Raw genomic sequence first — 27,370 nt, forward strand, 5'->3', positions numbered from 1 at the left:
CTGATCAAGGTGTTGACCCCACAGAGCTTCTTCACAGCCTGTTTGATCTGGTGCTTATTGGCCTTGACATCCACAATGAACACAAGTGTGTTGTCTTCTATGTTCTTCGTGGCTGACTCAGTAGTCAGGGGGAACTTGATGATGGCAGAGTGATCAAGCTTGTTTCTCCTGGGGCGCCTTCAAGGATATTTGGGCTGGGAGACGCAGGGTCTTGGGTCGTCAGAATGTAGGTGACGTACGTATGGATCTTTTTTTGTGTGACTGCATGCCTTTCAGCACCGCTTTCTTAGCTTTCAAAGCCTTTGCTTTGGCTTTGGCTTTGGCTTTGGGAGGGCCAGGGGCTTCCTTCTTCACTTCAGTGCCATCTTCGTGAAAGGGCCCATTGCAGGTTTTAATTCCCTTTTTATCAAGTTTGTTTTTCCCTTCCTGGTTCAAAGATAATTTTCCTTGCCTGGGAAGGCAAATTAGTGTGGTGTCTCAGAGCGCAGGCCCTGAAGTCAGGCTAGTCCTTGAATCCTGGCTCTGATGCTTACTGGCCATGTGCTTTTAGTCTCTCATACCTTATTTTTCTCATCTGTAAAATAGGAATAATATTAGGAACTAACCTAAGGGTTGTCATGAGGACTAAATGAGTTAATGCATGTAATATGTTTAACGTAGCCTCAATAACTGTTAATTTCTATTATTGTCAATCTGATAGAGAAACCAAATGTTAATTTATAATTTTCTAGCTGCCAAGTGTAGGTTTAGCTCTTTCTTGTTTGTTTTCGTACTGTAATCAGGGCTTGCTAAGTCAGTCCCATCTTTTGTGTTCATAATAATCTCCAGAAGCTTTGGCTCATTCAGAAGATTTGGTCTTTACTGGCCAACAGAGACTATTATTCCAAAAGGGGCAGTGAGTATGGTGAGTTATTATTCAGGACACTTGAGGACCTGTTAGAAGAATCCTGCTTTTTAAACAGGAAGACAGGAAGACTAAGTGATAAGGGCAAGATGGCATAGAGTGAAAAGGAGGTGGCACAGTGCATCCCTTAACCTACTTAAAGGACTGCCATGTTGTTGGGGAGTGATCCCAGAAGAAAGAGCTGGGGTCACTGGAGATGAGGTTCACTTTGATCTAAGGCAAGCATTCCTAATAGAGCTTTCCAAACCTACCTCAGTCCAAGCCACCAGCTTCTCTCTCCCACTCTACTACATAATCTCATAAATTATTTCCCACATCACTGAGACCCCTCCAGAACACCAGCCACACTGCAGCCAAAGTTCTTTTTTTTTTTTTTTAAAGATTGTATTTATTTATTCATTAGAGACACAGAGAGTGAGGCAGAGACACAGGCAGAGAGGCAGGCAGGCTCCATGCAGGGAGCCCAGTGTGGGCCTCGATCCCGGGTCTCCAGGATTACACCCTGGGCCAAAGGCAGGGGCCAAACTGCTGAGCCCCACAAGCGTCCTCGTAGTTCTTTTTTTTTTTTTTTTTTTTTTTTATTTATGATAGTCACACAGAGAGAGAGAGGCAGAGACACAGGCAGAGGGAGAAGCAGGCTCCATGCACCGGGAGCCTGACGTGGGATTCGATCCCGGGTCTCCAGGATCACGCCCTGGGCCAAAGGCAGGCGCTAACCCGCTGCGCCACCCAGGGATCCTTTCGAAGTTCTTTTTGTGACACTCAGACATGATTAAATAATTTCCCTGCTTATTACCTTTCAATGGTTTCCAATTATTCTTGGAATTAAGACCCCAATCTGTGTCATGGCCTGGAAGGCTTACTGGGTCTGGCCCTCCAGCCTCTCCTGTGCAACCCACCCCCGCCCTCAACACTCTCCTCCACTCCCAGTGGTCCACCCACACTGGTCTTCATCATCTGCTTCCTCAAACTCCCCACAGGGCCTTGAACATACTTTTATCTCTGCTTATGACATTCTACTTCCATTTTATCTCATCAGTGCCTACTCTCCCTTCAGATGTTAACTCAGCCATCCATTCTCAAGGAAGCCTTCCTCGAACATCCTGTCTCGGGCTATTAGATGTTCTCGTGGCATCATGTACCTCTCACCTGCATGCAGTTCTTTCCGCTGTTCCAATTTAATGGTATTTGTATAAATTTTTGATTAATGCCTTCAAGGTCCGTGAGTGCAGAGTTCATGCTTTTTTCTTTCTATCCTCACCTGAATTCTCATCATGAAGCAAGTGCCTGATGGAGAGTAGGTGCTCAGTAAATGCTTCTTGAATGAATGTGTGAACTAATGACCCAACAGCTGAAGAGCTGTTAGCAGGAATTAGATTGCCTCTACTGGAGATATTTAAAGCTGAGGATATGCAAACTCAAATCTTTTTTTTTTTTTTTAAAGAATCTGAGTTTATACTCCCAGGACCCTTGAAATAGAGGTTTACTTGACTAAAAAAGTGGTAATAATCTGACCCAGTTGCTGTGGTGAATCCCTGACCGGTTGTCACATCATGCTTGAAAACTGCCTGAGCGCCACCTAGTGAGCAGAGGAAAGGTCCTTCCCCCAACCTCTCTGTCCCCTCACGTTTATTCATTCTACTGTGTGCCTTGCTCAACTCCAGGAGGCGCCATTCACATAGACCATCATGTCAGTGATGCCTTGTGCAGTTCTGCAAAATGATGTCCCTGGCCTTCAAGCATGGTCATTGAGGAGGGTGTGGGACCGAGGGAAGAGAGCTTTGGAAAGGAACTGGTTGAAGAATTAGGATAGTGAGGGGGAACAAATAATAGATCAAGATTCTACAGGAAAGAGGAAGCACTGGAGACACTGGCTTCTCTGACCTGGAGAAGGCCACAGGGAAAAAGGTAGGATGGACCAGATGTAGATGAGGTATTGTGTGGGAAGAAGGCATCCTAGGGGAGAACATCTTGTGTTCTGGACAGTTTTGAGTTTTTAAACTACTCAGAAACACTTTTTCACTGAACATGTCTTGAGAAAATATTATATGAGGTAAGTTTTCTCAAACTTACCACATTTCACCAAGAATATGAGACCTGCTCTGTTTTCTGAAATCAGAGATTCTTGACTCTGCCCCCCTGTCATCTAGGAGACCAGCAAGTGCAGGCCTAGATTTTCATGGGGTTTGGGCTCAGAGGACAAGTTCCTTTCCATTTCCCTCCATGTGGGAATTCTCTCCTGATTCCCTGTTAGCACACGGTCCCTGTTTGTCCAGAACCCCAGACTTATACAGCCCTATTTTGGTATCTTTGGACCTCAACCTTTTATAGCTGAGGGCTTAGTTTCTCTTTAGAAGTAGGAAGGTAGGGCCCCATCTCTTACCACCTTACTACCTCTGGCGACCAAGACATCAGAGCACCCATTTTGTTTTTAAAGAAGGAATCAGACACTGGAGCCTCCAGTTTAGGAGTTGGCAAATGACCCCAATTGAGGCCCACAATCTCTTCCATATCATATCTTAGCTCAGAAGAGCAAGATGGAGCAGGAAGGTGAAGACAGTCCCACTATAAAGGATAAGAGAGGAGCAATAATTTCTGAGGATGAGGGAGAGCTAGCCAGGGAGGACACCCATATGCCACTGTCAAGGCCAGGTAAAGGGTGTTTGTGAGTGTGTGTGTGTGTTGAATCTGGCATTGGAAGAGGATTACATGTGGGTCTAAGGCTAAGGACCAGGACTCTGGGGCCGTGTATTTTGGGGACTGAGAGGCAGTTGAGGCTACAAGTAGGTTCACAGTACATGTCAACAGACTAAAATCTATCCCATTGTAGGGCGGTCATTTGTACCACTCCTTCCATAGGAGTTGCCAAGAATGAGACCCATCTAAAGCTCAGAGAAAGCACATGCTGTGTGAGTACAATTTTTTCATTCACATCTTGCACAGCATTTGTTACAAGAGCATCATGGGGTGTTCCATCAGACCTTCTCACCAGGCCACTCATCCAATGTCTTAAATGATCTGATTTAGAATTGACTCTCCTCAGCTGAAACCAGTTCCTGGAAGGGACTCAGCTGCCAGCTACCAGCCATCAACCCTCTTAGCATCTGAGGGGATTACTGTCTTAGTCTTGAAAGAAGGAACTGGATAGTGCATCACAGCTTCTACTACAATGAGCGAATGACAAGAAGAGACAATTCAGATAGGAAGAAGTCATTTTCACCTTCAGAATGTCAAGCATATGTCCAGCCTCATTAGCAGTGTCAAGTGCAAAATCAAACAATATAGCACTTGTAGGCTATCAGATTTGTTATTTCATAAAATAAGATCAGTCATGAATAAAGGAGTTATAAGCGGCGTACTTTTAGACCCTAGAGTGGTGATGATGATGGATCTAAGATTTGGCATACTGGTGATAGAAGCCATGGGAATAAATGTGATTATTCAGAAAGAGTATATGCAAAGAACCCAGAAATCTTACCAACTCAGAGGAAAATTAATATGATATATAGTATAACATATATTTAAGGAATGCTCTCTACCATTCCGCCTGGAGGGGAATTTACAGAACGTACTTAACGCACAGCCCTCAAGTCCACAGGAGGGCCAAAGACATTCTGGTGAAAGTTCCTAACTACAGGGGAGGGCAATTTGGCTGTATTGACTAGTGAGGAGAAGCTTAGAGGTGGAATAGTAGTGGTAAAGTAACTGTGAGCATAAAATACGCAATGACCAACTATCTATCAATGACAAAAAAGAAGAGAAAGAAGAAAAAGAAAGAAAAAGAAAGAAAGAAAGAAAGAAAGAAAGAAAGACAAAGAAAGAAAAAAAGAAAGCAAGAAAGAAAAGGAAGAATACTTCTGACTTCTGGGGTTAAAATGTAACCCAGGCCGGAGAGAGAAATACAATTAAACTCCCCAAATTCCAAATGCCATGAAGGAGAATAGTAGTGAATATTGTACTTACTGGAGAAAGGCTACGCCCCCTATAGCAGAGAACTATACACCATCCAGAAAGCAGTTTCTGGTGTCTTATTAGGCCCTGGTAGAGATGGGGCATCTGATCAAGAGACATCAGATGATCACACAACCAGAACCATCCATCATGAGCTATTTTCTTTCAGACTAGCGAACTGTAAGTTTGGGTGGGCCCAGAGCAATCTGTCACAAGATGGAAGTGGCGCATTGGGATAGGGCGTAAGTAAGCCAGAGGGCATGAGCAAGCTTCACAAGCAGGTGGCCCAGATCCCACCTCATCCGGTGCCTCTCTCAGCACCAGCTGCATGAGGGATTTCTTATGACAGTTGATGGAGGGGGAAAGAAAGTTGCGCTTGGTTCACAAGTGTGTTGATTTAATATCTCCATGCAAGCCAAAGGTCTGCTGCTGCACTGGTGCCTTTCCCAGGTGTGGTACTACAAGAAAGCAGTGAGGGAGTCCTCCCAGTGGAAAATCTCTGGGAGCTATCGCTGACCATCAAAGAATTCCAGGGTAGGAATGTTGCTTCTGTAGAAAGTCCAGCCTGTCAGCACCAGAGACCAACCCCAAGCAGCTGATAGAGCATTAACCTCCAGGGAACTAATTTGATGACAACTTGACAGCAATGTGTCCCTTGCACACTAGAAGGGGCAGCTATCACCTTGACCAGGATCAATACATATTCTTTATGTGGGTTTATCTTCCCTGACATGGGGTCTCAGCCAGCACCACTATCTGAGACCTTATAGGCCGTTTGATATTATTAGCAAGGGCATCAAAGCTAAGAGTCCCACTTTACAGCAAAAGAAGCATGGTAGTTGGTGCATGGTCATGGGATCCACTAATTCTATCATATTTTTCAGCACCTAGGTGATAGAGCAGTAGAACAGCCTTAATAAGACCAGCCAAGATCTCAATTTAGAGTTAACACCCTATAAGGATGAGATACCATATCCACACCCTAAGTCAACGACCGTTATATGGTGCTATTCCCTGTCCCTAGAAAGCAGAATACATGGGTCTGGAAACTAAAAGATGGAAATAGAAATGGCCCCATGTGCCACCACTCCAAGGGACCCTCTTGAGGGAATTTGTGTTTCCCATGCCTGTAGCTTTAGCTCTGCAGCTCAGCAAGGGTCCACTTCCATCAGGGAACATAGGAAAAATTCCATTGAACTTTAAGCTATGATGCTTGGTTAGGCACTTCCAGCCCCATGTGTCAAGAGAACATCAGGCAAAAAAGGAAATTCAGGAGTAATTAGGGCTGCTACTACTCAGTGGGGCAGGGAAGAATGTGTTTGGTGCTCAAAAGATCCATGGAGGGCCTCTTGGTGTTCCCTACCCAGTGTTTTTGTTGTTGTTGTTGGGATTTTGTTGTGTTTTATTCATGAGAGACACAGACATAGGCAGAGGGAGAAGCAGGCTCCCCGTAGGGAGCTCAACGTGGGACTCGATCCCAGGATCCCAGGATTACAGCCCAAGCCAAAGGCAGATGCTCAACCACTGCGCCACCCACATGTCCCTCCCATACCCAGTTTTAATAGTAAATGGTCAAGGGCAGTAGCCATAGCCCAAGAAAGAAGTAGTCGATTTAGGCACAGATACCTTAGGGATGGTGGTCTGGGTCACCTCACCGGGTAAGTCATGCAGACCAGCAGGGGTGGTGAGGGGAAAGTGTAATGGGAGGTGGAGATGGGGTGATGAGGGTCATTTATGCCCTCAGTTTAGCTGTGGCAGTGGAGGGGTCTGTAGTTTGTCCCGCCAGCCCTTCTCTTTTAAGTTTCCCAGCAAACCAAGCCAACCAGAATTATGGAGGAGACATTCCTAGATGCATCTGAGACTTGAGGAGGTGAGCCGGGTGGATAGCATAGAATTTACTCAGATCCCCTCTTCAGGGCCAATGCACCTACTCCCCAGCTGCTGGAAATATCAGACACTGCCGGCCCACACAGTGTGTCTCCCTGGTGATTGCACTTGGCACAATGCACTGTTCTCCCCCCAATTTCCACATCATTCCCGGGAAACACAGCTCCAGAGCTATGGTATCAGTTGCAATCCCACTGCTTCTGCCCAACCCTGCCTTCATGATTTCCTCATGGGGGTACTTCTAAGTACACTCCTCGACAAACCTTCTACTACTGTCTCAGAGTCTGTCTCCAGGGAACCCAGCACGGAGCCCAGTATAAAACAGTGTCCATTTCCATGAATGAATGATCTGCAGGGATAATCATTGATTGGTCGATTGAACCCAGTAGTGCCCAAAGTGTTCCTTATAAAATTAATTTAAAAACACTTTAATTGCCTACACAGGATTCTTTTCAGGGAGAGAACTTTGTTTAGGAAAATGTCTTGATTGGTGGAGAATGAGACTCAGGATGATTAAATTGCTCTGTTGCAAGAAAGAATGAAACACGTTGGGACAAGTTGGAGAAGAAAGGATGGAGAGAGATGGTAGGATGAGATGGGGGCCTTTTGTGTAGTTGGTAATTTAAAGGATATTTTTGAGAATGGTGATGTGTTCAAGGTCAGGGTGAGGTGGCTTCCATCACTGAACTTGCTCCACATTTTGGAGGAAACCAAAAATATTTAAAATTGTTTGTGAACATGGGAATTCTGTGAAAATGGAGAAGCAGCTGAGCAGAGAAATACAAGGAGGCCGGAAGCCGAGTGGATTTGAGGACATACCCGCCTGGGGACTTGTAGGGAATGTTGAGGAAGCTTTGGACTTCCGCAGACTGTAGGAGGAGGTGCAAGCCGGTGTTCTCTAGAACTTCAAGGGCTAGAAGGCAGCACCCAATACAAGAATGAGGAAAGGACACACTGGGAAGTTTGAAGGTGGAAGATGACTTTAAACTTCTGGGACTGAAGTGAGAATTCTTGGAAAGAGTATGGGAATCGGAAGTAAAATATTGCATTGCCTGAGGAGATCTGATCAAAAGCATATCACTCAACTGGGGACCTGAGAGTTGAAAGGGCTGTGATCCTAGGTCTTGGATAATGTGATTTCTGAGGCCAGGATTGCCTCCTGGAAGAACTCAGATAGACCATCTCGAAGCTGATAGGCATCAGGAATACGATGCTCTTTGCTCCATGTCTGGGCCTCCTCACCATACGAACGAACGCTCTGTTCTCTCATATGATCCTATGGCTACTGCCTCACAGCTGTTCACTCTTGGACACATGGTGGGAGGACATGGCAGCCCTGAAATGTCTGTGGCAAGTAACCTGTCCCTGAGGTCCAAGGTGCTAAAGGAGACAGAGAGGACCTTTCCTTTCATCCCCAAAGGAAGGAGAGCAGGGAGGAAGCCCTCAAAGTTACATCTCTAGGCTTGATCCTTCTCTGAGGTCACAAATAACATGGTCTCACCCTGACAGGGGACCTCATTTTGTCCACGGGCAGCAGTTTTATGCTCCCGAGATTTTTTGGAGTGGTCGTTCCTGACTGTGAAGTGTTTGCCAAGCGCGGATGGAGGGTTTGCCTTTCCTGTGGCCAGCTGCCCCCTGGGTGTCCACACTGGAGTAGCTTTGGAGGAAGGTACACCTCCCTTCCAGGCCAGCCTCAAAGCCTGCCTGTGGTCTGTAAAGAGTTTTCTATTCTTTTTTAAGATTTTATTTTATTTATTCATGAGAAACATACACAGAGAGGCAGAGACACAGGCAGAGGGAGAAGCAGGCTCCTCAAGGGGAGCCCGATGCAGGACTCGAACCCAGGACCCCAGGGTCATGACCTGAGCCGAAGACAGACGCTCAACTACTGAGCCACCCAGGGGTCCCTGTAGAGTTTTCTTTTTTTTTCTTTTTTTTTCTTTTTTCTTTTTTTTTTTCCTGTAGAGTTTTCTAACATTGCTCTTATTCCCCCTCTTCAGGCAGAAAACTGCTTGGCATTTGGATTTTGAAGTAGTGTGGCAATTGAATTATATTTAAGATGTGACCAGAAAAGTCCAAGTGTACTTTGGAAGAAAACCCACAGCATTAAGAAGTCTAATTTTGTCATGCAAGTCATGTGAACACCAAACTTTATCATGCCGTATTTGAGAAAACACTACCCTGAGGTAAGTGGCATGGCTTCCTCTGCGGGTATTTATTTTTTTAAATTTTTTTTTAATTTTTCTTTATTTATGATAGTCACAGAGAGAGAGAGAGGCAGAGACACAGGCAGAGGGAGAAGAAGCAGGCTCCATGCACCGGAAGCCCGATGTGGGATTCGATCCCGGGTCTCCAGGATCGCGCCCTGGGCCAAAGGCAGGCGCCAAACCGCTGCGCCACCCAGGGATCCCCTCTGCGGCTATTTATAAATTCCTTCATTTTTTTCCATTATTCAAAAAACCCTTTGGAACAGCTGCCTGTGCAAGAAATTTGCGGTGTAAGGGAGACCACCTGCAAGACCCTCACTTTTGACACAGATGATGAGTTTGGGGAGTTCCCAAGATGACTCGCAGGTTGGCTAACTCATAAGACTTCCAGAATCCAATGAAAGCTGCTATCCTCAGTTATACTTTTTTTTTTTTTCACAGTTATACTTTATTACAGCAGAAGGATACAGATTACAATCATCCAAGGGAAATAGGGCAGAGCCTGCACTTGTCCTCTCCCAGTGGAGCCACGGGTGGCACTAAGGTGTGACAATATGCATGGAGCATTGCCAACCAGAGCAGCTCACCTGAGCCTTGGTGCTCAGAGTTTTTATTAGAGCTTCATCGTGCAGATGTGGTCGGGAGACTGTATGGCCGACCTTCCGTCTCCAGCCCCTCTGGAGGTCGAGCTGATGCTGTGTGGCCCAAAACCCCCATCATAAATTGCACCGTTAGACTATCCGGTGTGGCCCAAGGCTCCTAAGACACAAAAGCACCCCTATCAGGTGGGATATTCTAAGGGCTTAGCAATCACCTCTCAGTAACTGAGGGCAAAGGTCTCCTTCAGGGATGGAAGAGGGTCCATCTGATGGATCTGAACACTTGCTCTCTGCTCTCGGGGACCCACAGAACCAGTTTCTGACTCATAGCTGAAAAAGCCAAAGTGGCCATGGGGCACAGTGGAGTGTGCGCTGGCCAAGTAGTTGCGTTGGCAGGGCAAAGCCCACAGGTTCTCAGAAATGGTTGCAGAAAATATAGGCCAGGATTAATGAGAACCCTGCCCAAGAGGATGGCCTTCCAGGGAAGATTCTGGGACCTATTATAGGAAGATGCTGGGTGGGGACAGCTTGGGGGATGAGGTATAGACAGGAAGAAGCAGGTCAAAGGAGCACTGGCTACAGCATGGGGTGGTATCCAGGTCAACCTCTCGGGGGAACCCGCACCAGGAAGGGTCAGCTCTAACCTCCTGCCAAGCCCGGAGACCCCAAAGCTATCTTATGTAGGATCAGCCAAGCTTCTCACTTCTCCCTCCGTGCACCCCAGCCTCACAGAGGCCGGGAGGCGCTCTTAGGGATCTGCAGGAGGAAAAAAGAGAGAAAGGCACTTGGCTGAGTCTGCAGTTGGCCAGAGCTGGGGAGAGAGGTAAGACCTGTCCTTGCAATGAACATCAAAATGTTGGCAAATATATTGAAGCGGACATTCTAATTTCAGACTTAAGACTGTTTGTGGCCTAACGTAACCCCTGGTGTATAAAGGTGTGTTTTATGAAGTGCTCCCTTATCGATGAGGACACCGTGTACAAACAGGAGAGGGTTAGAGACACGGCACTGCCTCTGGCTCCTTGCACGAAGTTCCGATCTTGTCTTCCTGGGCCTGCAGCCACCCCCGGCCTCTCACATGCTTTGCACATCTCAGGCCAGCGGGCTCAGCCCGATGAGCCAGGGGCGTCCTGCAAGCATTGTCTGCTTTCAGCTTCGGACACCGTCCCACGAGAATGACCCACTTAATTTGGGGGCGGTGGCGGGGCGGTATGCAGAGAACGCATGTTGATTCACATTCGAGCTCCCCCCCTCCGTATAAGGCCATGTACAGATCCCCCAGAGTTTTGATCAGTCTAGATGTTGTCCACCTGGTTAAAATGGCATATAATTCAGCATCTCAAACAAACAATTCAGCATCTCACCATGTATTCCTTGTGCACCATGAATAATTCTGTTCAATACAAGTGCTCACTCTCCAACCCGGTATTTGAAACAGAACAGTGTCTCTATTCGTATTATAACAGGCTAATGAGTATGAAAGTCTTGATTTAAAAACATGATCCGAGAATCCACAGCAAAGGCCTCGCGTTTGGTTTTTCTGTGCAAGGGTTCCTTATCCTTCTCGTTTGCTCACGTCTAATCAAAACCTTTAAAGATCCTGGCATTTGAGAAATAAAGGCCAGAGACGCATTTAGCTGCTGAATCCAAGTATCGCACAACACTACTGTGTAACCGATAATCCTCTCAAAGCAGTTGTTTTATAATCTGTACCCCGAGTGCCCCCCCAAACAGCGGCTGCCGGTGGAGGCTCGTTCAGTAGATGGAGGGGAGAGATGCTATTGAGAGCAGCTGCTTCTCGGGGCGCCTGGCGGGCTCAGTGGGGAGAACGTGTGACTCTTGACCTCAGGGCTGTGAGTTCAGGCCCCAGGTTGGGTGTGAGACTTACTTAAAGAAAAAAGAGAGGGAATGAGTATCTGTGTCCATTGGAAATGGCTTAGTGGAAACTTGGGGAAATCTCAGAACAAAAAGGCATTTCAAGTCAATAGCACTAGGTAGTTTTTTGTTTTGTTTTGTGTTTAAATAAAATGGGGAGTCAGCCCAGGTTGACCGTGGTAGCAGCAGCAGCAACACTGGGCCCCTGGGTGAAACGCACGTACACGTGGTGCTCTAACTTGATTTCCAAGCTGTGCTGTGAGCGCTTTTTTTTTTTTTTTTAAGGTTGTGTGCTGGGTCACCCCAAAACGTGGTCTGATGCTTGAGTGAAGGCACCCTTAGAATATTGCTTCTAAGTGAAGTGAACTCCGATGTGTACACACCAGTTTGAAAAACTGTTAGCAAACTGATTAAATTGATTAAACTGATTATACGAGGGATCATATAATGAATTGTTTCTACGGAGATATCTAACGGGGACAGAAAGATCCAAGTATGTACCTAAATAAACATTTTAAGGGGGAATATTTAGCAGGTTTTAAGCAACCTTCTTGCCACGGTCTCTCTTGAAATTCCGGCAAAGTGCAGCATGTGGCTGGATCCCCAGCTGTTGAAAATCTGTCGTCACCCTTTCTCACCTGGACTCTTGGGTGAGGTGGCCCTAGGTCTCCCCGGTCCCAAAGCTTCCTCTACAGGCCTCAGGGAAGTTCTGATCACACCACTCCCTTGCCTGAGGCTCTTCTTGGCTCCCTGTTTCCTGCCAGAGAAAAGCCCCATTAGCCACCTGTTGTGGCTTACCCTCTGTTCACTTCTCTAGCATCCTTACTGCCCCTTCCCCACCAGACCTCCTCACTCTCCAGGCTCAGAGAGAGAGAGAGAGAGAGAGAGAGAGAGAGAGCGCACCCTATTGAACATCACATTCAGAATCAAAGTTTTGTGGGGCCTGAACCTTATATAATTCGAGGGACCTTCTTAACAAAATTCAAAATTACTCAAGCAAAATTAGACACCAAAATGAGTACTCACTGAGAGTGAGAAAATAAATCACAATGAATCACGAATTTTACAAAGCTAAAATATACCTCGAACATCACAAAATGCAGAAAAGTAAAGTATTTGTATTAATTAACTCCCTGACACATCTCTGTAATACTTTTTTTCCTCCTTGAGGTTGGTTGCACACGCTCTGATCACTTTTTGATGTGACGATAATTTTATAATTGATAGTTTAGAAAAGTTTCTTTCAACTCCGAACTCATGGGTAATGTCCTGGAGCTTTCTGGGATTTTGTCAGATGTAGGCACCAGGCAGTTCTTCACCTCATCTACCAAAAAATGCAACCGTATTGGCTATAGTGAGCCATTATCAGAAACTTCGAGTAACAAATCCATGATCACTAGTATCATGGGAGCTCTCCTCCTACTATTTTTTCCTACATCTTTGATTTCTGCACACACACAGCCTCTCCCCCATGATATTGACTTTTTTAAGAGAACGGGCCAGGTTTTTGTTTTTGTTTTTGTTTTTAATACTCTACCTTCTGGAATTTTGTTTCCCCGTAGCGCTTACTAACCTGTTCTTGTAACCTATTGCTGGGAACTAGGGCTGAAGGCTTGATTAACATCAAGTTAAACATTTTCTGGCAAGAATTTGTCGCAGGCAATGCAGTTTACTTCATATTGCATCACAAAAGAGACACAACATCTCAGATTCTGTACCACTATTGGTGATGCTTCATTTAGTCATTTGGTTAAGATGGTGGCCACTAGATGTCGCCACTGTAACACCTTTCATTCTGGAAGGAGCAAGTGACCGGTTTGGGGTCACTTGAAAAATATTCTCATTGACAAATATTCTTTTTTTTTATAAATTTATTTTTTATTGGTGTTCAATTTGCCAACATATAAAATAACACCCAGTGCTCATCCCATCAAGTGCCCCCCTCAGTGCCCGTCATTGACAAATATTCTTGACCACCTTCCCATACTCTAGTGGATTTGGGGCTCTCTTTGTCATCTTGACGCAGTGCTCTGTAATCCATCGGTAAGTGACTCCAAAAAAGTCCAGGAAAAATAAGTGAGAAGACCTAGATACTTTATCTCCAGTGACTTACAGGAGATGAGAAAAGAAAAATGTCAAACGCTTTCTACTGCGTTTGACTTCAAAGACAAAGAACATCTGCTTCTTTTTCTGATGTTTGCAACAGGTGGGGCTGTGATCCTGCTGGCCAGTTCATGTGACTCTCCAGGGAAAGTGCCCCCCCTTCCCTGACCACCACTGATGGTTTTTGGGAGCACCTGTCTGCCCCCTGCCTCACCAGCGCAGCAGATTGTCACACTGGGGAGTTTTTGCCAATTGGATGGGTAAGAAGTTGTATCTCGGGATAGTTTTCACTTGCATTTCTCCTCTGAGTGAGCATTTCTTCATATTTAAAGGTCATTTGCATTTATTCTTCTGTGATCTTCCTACTTCTTCCCCATTTTCCCCTACCCTGTTTTCAAATTTTCTTTTCGAATTTTAAAAGTTTCTCTTTTTTAACATTTTATTTATTTATTCATGAGACACACAGAGAGAGGCAGAGACACAGGCAGAGGGAGAAGCAGGCTCCCTGCGGGGAGTCCCAGGGATCCCAGGACCCCGGAATCACGCCCTGAGCCAAAGGCAGATGCTCAACCCCTGAGCCACCCAGGTGCCCCGAGTTTTAAAAGCTTCTAAGAGCATTAGGGGTATTCACACTTTGTGATATACTGCCAACATTTTTTCTCAGTTTGTCGGGTTTGGCTTTTCATATCGCATATTTTGTCATGCAAAAGTTTTCTGATTTTTTTTGGTGCAATCAATTTTATCAATATTTTCCTTTATTGTTTCTAGTTCTTCTGGTTTTCTCCACTTACATATAACTCTCTGATCCATTTGGAGCTTATCCTAGTGTTCTCTTTTCTCATGAGCCGCATCAGTCAAGGCAACCTCCTTTATTAAAAGTCTACCCTTCCCCAGTGCCTGGATATATTGTCTTATTTTTATATGAAATTCCCTTTTGTCCTTGGCTACATATATGAATTTTCTGTTTTGTTTTTTCTCCACTGCCTATTTAGTGATTCACCTGTTTTTTGGTTAATGCTTGATTAGTTCAACTGAACAGACTGCATTCCTTTAAACAATTAGTCCCATTGATGAACAGAAAGGTCGCATCCCATGAGGAGCAGGAAGTCTGCAGTTGGTTCTAGCTTACAGACATTTGGATAAGCAGGCTTTCAACACCCCCCTCCTGAGCCCTGTCATTTATGGGGACAGTCATCTCTGAGCAGGATGTGCATAGGACGTGTTAAGCACCAGGAAGTCTCCCTGGAAGTCTCCCTGAACTCCTAATTGTCAAAATACTTGTATGGACAAGGCTATAATGTCTCAAGGTTTCCCATTTAATACTACTGTGACTTAACACCTAGAGCTTAGAAAATTTTTTTAAAAAGATTAAATCAAAGTTTTCAGTTTCTTAATATTCTATAATCACAGAATTAATGGATTATTTCTTTGTGGTCTAAAACATGACCACAGGTATTTGTACCCCCAGAATAGTGAATATATGCTATTTTCATAGTTCTCTCTCTCTACTATGCTTGGATTAGGAGTAGTGATTATTTAAATTTTCCTTATATAAAAATATCCTTGTATTTCGTTATTTAATCTGTAATTTTCTGAGTTAAAATAGTCTATACTGATGGACACAGAGTTTTAGTATTGTCAGCTGAAAAGCACCTGCAGATGGATAGCGGTGATGACTGTACAACATCGCGAACTGTATTTAATACCACTAAATGGTACACTTGAAAATAGCTGCGGTGGTAAACTTCATGTTACGTGTATTTTACCAGGATATATAAAGGAAAATTCCAGTATGATGATGACTTTACCCATTTCTATTTATTCCAGTTTTACAGCCAGGGATATGAATGGGAAAAAGCACTTGCAGAAGGAAAAGCACAGCATGACAGGCACCATTGACATAAAGTTTTAATTCATGCAAAACACACTATTTTTCAAGGACTCATATATATGCAGCCAAAGGCTTAACATATGAATGGGACATATTTTCCTTTAAAATGAAAAAAAAAAAAAAGCAGAACTTTTTCATGCAGAAGATACTTCCAATTTAAGCCCAGGTGCACCTGTACCCTACAGAGAGAAGCAGAATCCCTCTGCCTCGGAGACTGGCTCCTAGAAGGCTCCTGAGCCAATCAGCCACACTCAGGGGTCCGCACCTGGGGTCCACACAGCCGGGGTCAGTTGCTGCACCTGTAGCCTGTAGTCAAGGCGCCAGGCAGGGCGCATCTGGAGGCAGGTACTTAAGCACAGGAGCCTAGGCCTTGGGAGCCCGGGAGTCAAGCAGCGGGGGGTATGGGCTCCAGGCCGCTGGCAGCGAGATTCCCGACTCCCGATGGGTGAGCTTCATCCCCGCGTCTGGAAGCTCAGCAGCCCTGCTCTCCTCTGCACGCACCTGGGTGGGATCAGCCTGGCTCTGGGCCGCCCTGCAGCGCACAGGACAGAGCGGGCCTGCACACGTGGCTCACTTGGGCCGCAGGAGCTTGGCCTTACTTAAAATCAAGATGTTTTGAGAACGTCTCCAGGTTCCTGGCTTTTCTCAGAAGAGTATGAAGCTCTCCAGGCTCCTAACACAACCGCTCGCCATGGTCAGCAGCAGGACCCCTGGGTGTCAGCGCGCGGTGCAGGTGGCGTCCCCACCCCATCTGTGTCCTCCTCCTCTACCTCTTGCCACCACATCACAAACGCATGAGCGGCTGTTTCCCCGCCCTCGGGGCTTCCAATTATGGAGCTCAGAAAGATTGGAAGCCAAAGCATGACCCCTTGTTTTGGACTCTGGACCCTCCCAGGGGCCCTCGTCCAGATCGTGTTGCTTTATTAACACAGGACATGGGAAAAGCTGCTTCTAATCCCAAAGGCAGGCCTGAGTTGGGCTGGGAACTGGGAGAGCATTCTACGCGCATTCTATGTTGGTGAGTGTTCCTGGGTGACCCGGAGCTTCTTCCTTGGGCTGCCACCCCCCACCCCCGCCCTGGTGCTGAGGAGTCGGGTCCCAACAGAAGCCCCAGACAAGCTTTGGTGGGAGAGGTGGGGTGCAGAGAACCAAGGGGACTTGTCCGTAACCTCTATGATCCTGGGCTAGGAAAGTGCCCCCAGCTAGCAGGGCTGGTGACAGGGCTCAGGAAGGCGGAGAGAAGCTTGGTGGACCCCCTTTCTCCCCCATAGCCCCGGGCTCTGGAGTGTTGGGGAGCAGGAGACCCCTCCTCACGGCTTCAGAAGGGCAACCCTCCAGTAAGGGAGGGTTGCACCTGGACTGGCCCCCGTTGTTAGGAAGCACAGCTGAGCAGAGACCAGTGACTTCGTCGGAAGCCAGAGGACAAGGGGGTGGCAAGGCCTTCAGCACTGAAGCCAGTGGGGGTGGGTCAGACGAACCGAGGCCAGCAGGGGTGCACCCCACTGAGAGTCCGCACGAGTGGGCCCTGATGATGGTTGCCCAGATGCCACTGAGGCCCCCCAGGAATCCTCTTCAGGGAGTAATCAAAAACAAGGGAGAAATCCTGAGAGCATGGGCTAATAATCCAAAAGAGCTACAATCCCAAATGGAAAGTGTCAAGTTCTAAAAAAAAAAAAAAAAAAAAGTGTCCAGTTCTATTTTGAATCAGGAAGGCAGTTTTCTGCTAGAGGCAGCAATTGGAGTGTCAAAGTTTTTTTTTTTTTTTTAATCTACATCTTTAAGCCTAATACGAGATGCTATTTAAACTCTACGCACCTGTATGAAGAGTCTGGATGAGGGTTCTGTGCCTTAAACACCCATCCGCCTACCTTTTTCATGGTCTCTCCTCAGCACCACTGGTATTGGGGCTGGATCACTCTGCTGTGGGGCCTGTTCTGTGTACTAAGGACGCTTGGCAGTGTCTCCGGTCTCTACCCACTAGATGTCAGTAGCATTCCGCTCCATGTTGTAATAACAGCCCTGTCTTGGGTCACTGCCCAGTGTCCCTTGGGAGCAGAAATCCCCTGCCACTGAGAACTGTTCTCCTTCCATTTGTAGGGTCTTTGGGCATAAAGTCAAACACATGGAGCTGACCCTCAAGGTTTGGCTAAGTCACTCCAGGTGCTTCCAATCCTGTCCCATTTGAGAAGACTCCCAAGGAGCAGGAGGCTTGACTAGACACAACTGGCTTTGCCCCTGAACCCAAGGGGACATGGCTGGAGGGAATCTGCGTGCCCAGCAGCTTGGAAGGGCTTTCCAGGTAAGTGTGAAACTATGAAGCGTGACTGTCCACTGATACCTGGCACTTGGTTTCACCTGTTGGCTTCCAGGGCGGCGGGGTTTCTGTGCTTTTGAGAGACCAAGTTTAGAGTCCCAGGTGGGAGACTTGACGCTTGTAGTGGGTCTGTCCTTTCATGGTGTAACCGAACTTCAGTCCTTCAATAGCTTATGCAATTTTCATTTCCTGCTCAGGAAAAACCCTCTTGGAGTGATGATGGCACTTAAATTATGGTGATAAAAATCTGGTTTTTTTTTCTCCTTCACTCTCCCAACTGGCTTCAAATCCTCATTTCTTAGGATAACCTTAATCCTCGGAGAGCTTCTCAAGACCAATGTGGGGAAACTGAGGCCTGAGTCTAGACTTCAATGAGAACCTGGAAGAGTGAGCTGCTTTTGCACAACCTCCCCCTCAACCCTTCTCTGCCAGTCAAGATACCAGGCCCGTGTGACCTCGTTTCCTCTGCTCTCCCACCAAACCAGCAGACATTCCTGACAGACCCCAGACTCTAAGGGCCTCGATCCTGGACTTTGAGGAAATTTAGTGGGGACCAGGACCCTGAAGACCGAAAGAACCCCTCATTTGGGAGGGAGGGGGGAAGGAGCAATTGCCAGGACAAGGTAGGTCCCTTGGCTCTTCCCACTGGAGGCTGGGGAAGGAGAACCTCCCCTGGGAAAGGGGAAGGTCTGTTACCTCGCTCGTGATGTACACTTGCTTCCACAGGTTCCACCCACAGCACTGAGCAAGCCAAGGCACCAAACCCTCAAAGAAAACCTGGAATTTCCTGCACAAGGAGGCCATCTTTCAGAACCCTACCACAAAGCTGGTAGAAAACAAAAAGGGCTCTGGGTTTTAGCTGGACCAACTCGAAGGTTGGCGTTTGAGATTACAGCAAGATGTGGGAGGGGAGAACAGTGGGGAAAGGTAGACTGTGGTCCCTTTACTGGCAAAGACCCTCATCTTGCCAGGATCTTCACTTTAAAGGCCCTGAAAACTAAGATCCCTCCCGAATACTCTTGAGGAAATGCTATTCTGATAGGTGGCTAAAATCAGACCTCTCTTTAGCCCCTTTAAATTAGTGGGGTTTCCTAGGATTAGGGTTCTCCAGCTGCAACAGCCACTCTGTGTCCAGCCTAAGCCTGTTCCACATGGCTGCCAGGGGACTCGGGGGGCAAAGGGGACCCACGCAACTGAAGCTCCTGCTGGGGAGCACGTGGAATGTGGCAGGTCTACTTGTTCACTGGCAAGTAAGGTAAAGTCTCCAGACCTCCCACTGTCCTTGACAGTTTTGGTAAGGAGAGTGGGATGCTAAGACCTAGCTTTTCTGGGAAAGCAAGGACTGATCCCTTGTAGGCTGGGTTAGGGGGTAGGAGAAGCAAATATCCTGGGACTCGGTGGCAGGTGCTGTCACCTTCTGCTGGTGGGTGAAGAGTCTCTCCGTGTTCTACTTGTGAATGGGACTGTGTGGTGGGAGGTAGGATGTAAACACGAAGCCCCAATAGTCCTTTGGGTGGTTGCTCACCCTTCCAGTGGGAGATGCTATGAGCAGTTGATGGGCTGCTGGAAACAGAGCACATGGGCTTCGCTTACTGGTAAGAGCTGGTGTCTCCCCTTCAGTTTTCCCCATGGATCCCTCCCACTGGCCACTTTAAGGAAAAAGCCATGTATGCTATGGAGCCGTGGGTGGGAGCAGGATGGTGGCTCTGTTGGCTACAGGCACCGGCGTCCCCATCCTACTTGGTCATGGGCAGGAAAGGATGCCTGGATGGGGTTTCAAGGTCACAGCTGGAAGGGAAACCAATGTGGTCTTGTGTACGGGGCCCTTTGGGCGGACCCAGTATGCTTTTCATTGTGTCTACACCTGATTGTAAGAATTGTGGGCTGTTTGCACATCTTGGCTGTTGTAAATAATGTTGCAATAAACATAGGGGCACATTATATCCCTTTTGATTCAGTGTCTTTGTATTCTTTGGGTATATACCCCATAGTGGGATTACTGGATCATAGAGTAGTTCTACTTTTAAGGAAACTCCACACAATTTTCCAGTGACTGCACCACTTTGCACTCCTAACGGTGCGAAAGGATTCCATTTTCTCCACATCCTCACCAACATGTTTGTGTACATGTGTTTTTTCTCTTTGAGAGTGTGCATGTGCACAGGTGATGGCCGGGGTGGGGGGGATGGTGGGAAGGGATGTAAGGGAAGGGGCAGAGTGAAATGGGAAGAGGGGAATCTCCAGCACCACACTCAGTGTGGAGCCCAACTGGGGGCTTGATCCCATGACCTGAGCCGAAACCGAGTCAAATGCTTAACCCACTGATGTGCCTCTATTTCTTGGGTTTTTGATTTTATCCATTCTGACAGGTGTGAGGTGAGCTCATTGTGGTTTTTGCTTTGCAGTTTCCTGATATTGAGCATCTTCTAGGTCTGTTGGCCATCTATAGATCTTTGGAGAAACGTCTGTGTATTCTTTTTAATATTTTATTCATGAGAGAGGGGTAGGGGAGAGGGAAAAGCAAGTTCCTTGCAGGGAGCCTGATGCAGGACTCGATTCCAGAACCCCGGGATCATGAGCCAAAGGCAGACGCTCAACCACTGAGCCACCCAGCTGTTCTTGTTCGTGTATTTTTGCTTGTCTTTTAACTGGATGATTTCTTGGGTGTTGTATCAGTTCCTTATATATCTTAGATCCTATCCCTTTATCAGGTCACTTGCCAATACCTTCCCCGATCCTGTTGCTGTGTAAAACTTTATTTTGATGTATTCCTAATAGTTTATTTTGCTTGTCTCAGACCTAGAAAAAGGTTGCTATGGCTGAGGTCAGAAGCTATATTGCCTGTGCTTTAGTTCTGGTAGGTTTCTAGGAATTTATCCATTTAAGTTTTCCAATGTGTTGGCCTATAGGTTTTTGTAACATTCTTAAAATTGTCTTGCTGGTGGTTTTTCTTCTTTCATTAAGGACTTTGAGTTTTTTGGGTTTTTTTTGTTTGTTTTTGAGTCTAGCTAGAGGTTTATCCACTTTTGTTGATCATCTCAACCAGCTCCTGGTTTCATTGATCTACTGGGTTTTTTAGTTTGTCATTTCTGCTCTAGTTTCTATTTCCTTTGCTGGGTTTGGGTTTTGTTTAGCTCCTTTTAGAGCTTTTGTTTTAGTTCCTTTAGATGTGAGGCTAGGTTGTTTCTTTGAGGCCTCTCTCCTTGGGGTGGGCCTGTGTTGCCATAAATCCCTCCACTTAGAACCACTCTTGCTGCATCCTCTAAGGGTTGTTATGCTTGTCCTTGCCCATCCCAGAGAGGATTAGCCTGATCGGGAAAGAGCTCTATATAAAGAAGGCTGGTGGGACCACCTCCGCTGCCAGTAGGCGGGTCAGAATTCGGCAGGAGAGCCTCTACTCTCTGATGGCCGAAGTCTTCACCACGTCGATGCCCTGTCGGTTCAGCAGTCAGAAGCCTCGGTCTCCACGGCCCTGACATGTGTTACACACTTCTGGCAGCAGGTACAGCTGACAAACCTGAAAAAATTCAGGGGGCTTGATGCCAAGTAGTTTCTTAAGTCTATACAGGTGGGTGCAGAACATTGAATCTCTGGCACTCCAAGGGCAGAGATAGCATTCCCCACCCCCAACTTCTACCTCCATCAAAAGGAGCCCTGACACCTTTGATTCCTTCACATTGGAGAGAAGTCTGACTCTGCAAACTGGAGCCTCTAACAAAGTGACACGCTTTTACCTAGAGTTGCCATTGGTTTGGGACTTGTGGCCACATCAGCTGAGATGCCTCCAACTAGACCCATTTTGGAAAGCTGCTCTCAGCCTGCTGAGCTTATAGGGAGTTGGAATAACTGACCCATGAAGGCCTTGAGATGCTCAGTCCCCAAATCGCCATTTTGGGGTTAGTCAACTTGGACTCAGACTAATAAAAGAGCCCAAAATAGACTTGATCTATTCAAGAACACAGCTGTCCTGACCTCAGCAGCATCTTGTCTTTACTTGGGGGAGAAGCACACATTTCCCTATGGAAACTTAACTTCCCTCCCCCTTGGTCCCCACCTGGAGCTGAAGATACTGGCCCAGTGGTGCCTTCTGTTTTTGCCTGGCTCAGGCTTGATGAGGTTTTAGGTAAAGAGAAACCTGGCAGGGTCTGAGCTGGTATAGGTGCTCACCCTCAGTCTCCTCGGTGGAGCTGGAAGTGGATGTCCCCCCACTCACTGGGTGGATCTCAGGCTCGTGGGCTGTTGCCAAGGGCCTAGCTGTCTGATGGTTCCACTTGGGGAAAGTGCAGACTGCCCAAAGATGTGCCTTAAGCCATGGAAACATCGGGCTTGCCTATGAACTGTCTGGGTCGGTCACTTAAATGTCTGTTGGCAAAAACTGGTTCTGAGACCTAGTGGGGATCAGCTCCTGACCAAAACTCTGCTCTTGACGTGGAGGCTACTGTTGTGTGCCAGCCTTGTAACTTCGGCTGTAAGCTGACCTGCCCATTCCACAGTAGGGGTGGCCACATTCAAGGGGGGCTTCCCCTTCCTCTGCCTTACAGATCAACTTCATCAGAACTTTGACACCCCCCCCCCCCACCCTGTGGCTGTCAAGGGCCACCTCCCCACAGATCCTACTTTTGGTTACTGATCAGCTTCCTCTAGCCCTGAAAGGGAGGCCTGGGGGATTCCAATTCTTAAGATTTATAAAAATGTCCATGTCTTTTCCCTTGATTCTTCCAGGTGAAATGTTGGCATGAGTAAGAGATGACTGGATAAAAGGTGGTTTTGGCCACTGGCATGGGATGGGAGATTTGGGGAGGGGTGGTGAAGGGAGAGCAAGAAAGCAGCTGAGAGGTAGGGGGAGGATGGGCATTAATGACCTGTCTTTCAGAACTGCCCTCAGCCGTACTACAGGGGGAAAGCGTGGGGTAGGTCTCCCAAACTGGTGAAAGAAACTCAACTGGTGAGTCTGCCTGCCTCTGCCAGACAGCTCTGACCATTTTTATGAAGTGGATGTTGTGACCCAGCTTGTACTGGGGACAAACTAGACACTCTCCAGACCTTCCAAGTGGACTGAACTGGAGACTCAAAGGCACACCAGTTGGCTAGGAGGCCATGTTGGAGCTACTGTGAACCTGTCCTTTCTGACTGGTAGAGATCCCAGTTCACAGGGCCTCCCTAAACCAAACTCTTTCCAGGGACACTATATTCTCTTTTGGGATTGTACTACTACGGTCAGCTTCACTCTCTCCTAAAACACAATGGTTTACACCCTAACAGGTGACCTGAAGTATTTAAGGAAACCCCATCCTGGTCCTGGCAAGCACCCAGGTCAGCCTTAGTTCTTGGGCCTGGGTTGTTATGGATGAGAGAATCACCCTAGACTTCCTCTTTGGGGGCCAAGGTAATCTTTGCAATTGTTCATACATCCTTCTCCTTGTGGATTAATGCTTTATGTTGATATAGAAACCTAGGAAGTAAGCCACTTGTCTAAGATGGACACTGGTGGCCTCATGAGCTTGGTTCAGCTGGAATCCTGGGGGCGTAGCTGAGGACAATATCGCAGATACTGATGCTGTTGCTTAGAGTACAAATTGAATGGATCTGATCTTGTTTCTTGTTGGCTTAATTAAGCCAGGCAGTGAACCATTTGATTATTCCTAGGAAAACTTGCCCGAAGCCAAGACCATATAGAAATGAAGGGTGGATCTTGCTTGGGGAGGGAGCAGGCGATCCTCAATGGCACATCTATGTATCTCATGACCACTTATATGCTAGACTGTCTTTTCACGAGGCTAGGTGGCAAACAGACTGGGAAGACAGAAGCGTGGAAGGCATGTTTCTTGACCACTGATAACAGTTCACCGTTGCCACTTGGATGTCCAATAGGCACCTCAAACTTAACATGTCTACGTACGAACTCCTAGTCTCTCCTAAGCCTGTAGCTCCTGGGGTTTTTTTTTTTTCCCTCCAACTGATGTCAACTCCTTTTGTTGCTTGGGCAAAAACCTAAGATGTCATTCTTCTTTGTGTCCCATCCATCAGGAAATCCTGTTGGCTCTCTTTCAAAGTAGATCTAGAAACTTGCTAATTCTCACTGCCTGTACCAGTTGGGACTGTCCCTTCTCTTGGCTTGCCACCGAGGTGATGCTAAGGGCACTGCAGATCTCTTGTTTCACATGTTCCTTTTGCCTCTGGCTGGAGCCATTCCGGAGTCCTGTGTAGGGAATCTAGTTTCTTCTTCTTGGCTTTCCCTCCCCTAGCAGATGCTGCATTCCAGCTTTCTCTGGCTTGCTAAGACAGCCTTTGTAGTTCTGCTCACCAACTCCCAAATCTGTGCTGCTTCGTCTTTTTTTTTTTTTTCCCCAAGGGATTCTTCTGCCACTTCCCCTCCTTTAAACATTTAAATCCACTGTAATGGGGTTTCAGGAGGGAGCACGGGCAATCATATGCCCACCACCGAGTTTAACTGGGAGTCCTAGTAGCAATCTTGTAAATAGAAGCAGCCTTACAGGCCACGTACCTAATTGTGCTAGTTCTTTAACACATTTTCCAAATACTTTATAGATATATTTATCATCTATGCCTTGAAGCACTAAGAATCTTGCTGGAACATTAAGCTAAAACCTATGTTAAATACATCTAGAAAATGACCTTAGAAGGTTGAAGTATCTTGAAGACAGGAGATAAAAGGTTTCTAAAGCAGGTAATATCTAAGGATCATCTGGATCTAGAACTCTACCAGTAAATTTGTGCTTTTTTTTTTTTTCCTGTTTGTACCTGCCCTTTCTGATAACAGCATGGTTCTCAACTATGTACTTTTATTCTACAAATATTAGTGCATATCATGTGTATCACATTCTTGGTGTTCAGGAGGACTTCATACTGCATGTGATAGACTGGATTGACATGAACAAAATGGGGTTTTTCTCCCCCCCCCCCCCCGCCCCCGGAATTCCATTTGAATGAAGTTCAGCATGTATGTAATAGTCAATCTCTTCCGAATAGCTCCTTGTACTTTGTAGAGGATTATTCAAGTTCTAGGACAGCAAATGCAGGAAAGAGCAATTGAGATTGTGTTGAACAATAACGCCTTCTAGAATTGAAAAACTGTCGAACTTCTAATTTGATAGGAAAAGAACAATGTGATCAGACCAACCAAAGACCAAATTAACACTTAAAAAAGCAAAAAAAAAAAAAACAAAAGACTACAGTCTGAAATGGGAGCCAGATGAGTTCTACGTCTAAATGTGCTGTCAGCATGAATTAAAAAGCACAGCTGTGTGGGGCGCCTGGGTGGCACAGTTGGTTACGTGTCTACCGCTTCATTTCAGCTCAGGGCATGATCTCAGGGTGATGAGATCAAGCCCCACGTCGGCTCTGCTAGGGCCTGAAGCCGGCTTGAGACACTCGCCCTCTGCCCCTTCCCCTCTAAAATAAGTATTTAAAAAATTAGAAAGCACAATTGTGACTCTCTAGAGTGATTTAATGAAAGGCAAAGAAATGAAAGAAACACAGGTGGGGCAATGCATGCTATTGGACAAACTTGTCCTTAAGGAAGGTTGAAATATTTAAAAGCTGTTTGTCTTGTTAATGCTTTAATAATTTTCTTAATCTCCTCTATCTATTTCACCTATTTCCTGTCCCCTCCCAGCCTCCCCTCTGGTCACCATCAGTTTTCTACATTTAAGTCTGGTTTTCTTCCTCCCTCTTTGCTATTTGATTCTTCAAATTCCCATGAGTGGAATCCTATGGTATTTGTTTCTCTGACTTATTTCACTTAGCCTTATACCTTCTAGGTCCATCCATGTTGTTGCAGATAGCAAGATTCACTTTTTTTCTAAATAATATTCCATTGTATGTGTGTACCACACCTTTATCCATCCAACTGTGGGTGGACACTTGGGCTGCTTCCATATCTTGACTATCGTGTAACTACTGCTGCAATAAACGTAGGGGTGCAGATCTTTTTGAAATAGCATTTTTGTTTTCTTTAGGTAAATACCCAGTAGTAGCATTACTGTATCATATGATAATACTATTAGGTTTTTTTTTTTTTTTTTTAAGAAACTTCACATAATTTTCCACAGTGGCTGCACCAACTTATATTCCCACCAGCAGCACACAAGGGTTCCTTTTTCTGCACATCCTTGCCAATACTTGTTCCTGAAAGTTTTGATTCTAGCCATTCTGATGGCTGCGACAGCTCACTGTGGTTTTGATTTGCATTTTCCTGATGATTAGTGAGTGGCGTTGAATGTCTTTTCAAGTTTCTTGGCTATCTGTATGTTTTCAGAGAAATGTCTAATCCGGTCCTCTGCCCATTTTTAAAATCTCTAGTTTGGTGCTGAATTGTACAAATTCTTCATATATTTTATATATTAATCCCTAATTGGATACATCATTTGCAGGAACCTTCTTCCACTCAGTAAGTTGCCTTATTTTGTTGGTTTTCTTTGCTATGCAAAAATTTATTTTGGTGTAGTTCCGATGGCTTAATTTTGCTTTCCTTTTGCTTGCCTGTAGAGACCTACCTAGAAAAATGTTTCTACTGCTGATGTCAAATTACTGTTTTCTCCTAGGAGTTTTATGGATTTAGGTCTCACAATAGGTCTTTAATCCATTTTGAGTTTATCTCTGTACGGTGTAACAAATGGTCTAGTTTCTTTTGCATGTAGCTGTCCAGTTTTCCCAGCATCATTTGTTGAAGAGACTATCTTTTCTCTGGAGTACATTCTTGCCTTCTTTTCCTATTTTGACGATAGAAGGGTGGGTTTGGGATCCCTGGGTGGCACAGCGGTTTGGCGCCTGCCTTTGGCTCAGGGCATGATCCTGGAGACCCGGGATAAAATCCCACATCGGGCTCCCAGTGCATGGAGCCTGCATCTCCTTCTGCCTGTGTCTCTGCGCCTCTCTCTCTCTCTCTCTCTCTCTCTCTCTCTCTGTGACTATCATAAATAAATAAATAAAAAGAAGGGTGGGTTTATTTCTATGTTTCTGGGTTTTCTATTCTGATCCAGGGATGTAGGTATTTTTTGTGTCAATACCATACTGTTTTGATGACTACAGCTTTGTAGCATACCTTAAAATCTATAATTGTGATATCTCCAGCTTTGACTACATGGGTCTTTTGTGGTTCCATAGTATAACTGATTCTAGTTCTATGAAAAATGTTGGTATTTTGATAGAGATTGCATTAACTCTGTAGATTGCTTTGGGTAGTAGGGACATCTTAACAATTTTGGTTCTTCTGATCCATGAGCATGGCATATATTTTCATTTGTGTTCTCTTCAATTTCTCTGATCAGTGTTTTATAGTTTTTGGAGTACAGGGCTTTTACCTTCTTGGTCAAGTTTGTTTTTAGGTATTTTTGGTGAATTATAAATGGAATTGCCTTAATTTCTGTTCACTATTAATGCACAGAGATGCAACAGATTTCTACATATTTTGTATCCTGCAACTTTATTGAATTCACTTCAGTTCTAATAGTTTTTTTGGTGGAGTTTGGATTTTATATAGTATCATGTCACCTGCAAATAGTGAAAGTTTTACTTCTTCCTTGCCAACTTGGATGCCTTTTATTTCTATTTCTTGTCTAATAGCTGTGACTAGGACTTTGAGTACTATGTTGAATAAAAGTAAGAATAGATATCCTT

The 27,370-nt window shown here is 45.8% G+C and overlaps 2 long non-coding RNA genes across 7 annotated transcripts in view; one reads left to right on the forward strand and one right to left on the reverse strand.

Moving 5' to 3' along the window:
* The first annotated feature begins 7,217 nt into the window (after positions 1-7,217).
* LOC102155255 lies at positions 7,218-19,672 on the forward strand. 4 transcript variants are annotated; one of them, XR_005367171.1, is made up of 8 exons: positions 7,218-7,327; positions 8,743-8,928; positions 11,709-11,916; positions 13,630-13,786; positions 15,354-16,435; positions 17,515-17,716; positions 18,034-18,354; positions 18,458-19,672. It is a non-coding gene; the product is annotated as an uncharacterized LOC102155255 (long non-coding RNA). The 4 variants fall into 4 exon arrangements; XR_005367169.1 differs by lacking the exon at positions 11,709-11,916; XR_005367172.1 differs by lacking the exon at positions 11,709-11,916 and having other exon boundaries at positions 7,221-7,327; positions 16,350-16,435.
* Positions 19,673-20,240: 568 nt separating this feature from the next.
* Positions 20,241-27,370, reverse strand: part of LOC111097885 — a 33,064-nt gene continuing 25,934 nt past the window's right edge. For all 3 annotated transcript variants that reach the window (XR_005367175.1, XR_005367174.1, XR_005367176.1), the window contains one exon: positions 20,241-21,248. This is a non-coding gene — a long non-coding RNA (uncharacterized LOC111097885). The remainder of the gene's footprint in view (positions 21,249-27,370) is intronic.

The sequence above is a fragment of the Canis lupus genome, chromosome 11 (assembly GCF_011100685.1).
Source record: "Canis lupus familiaris isolate Mischka breed German Shepherd chromosome 11, alternate assembly UU_Cfam_GSD_1.0, whole genome shotgun sequence".
In the NCBI taxonomy this organism is placed as follows: Eukaryota; Metazoa; Chordata; class Mammalia; order Carnivora; family Canidae; genus Canis; species Canis lupus.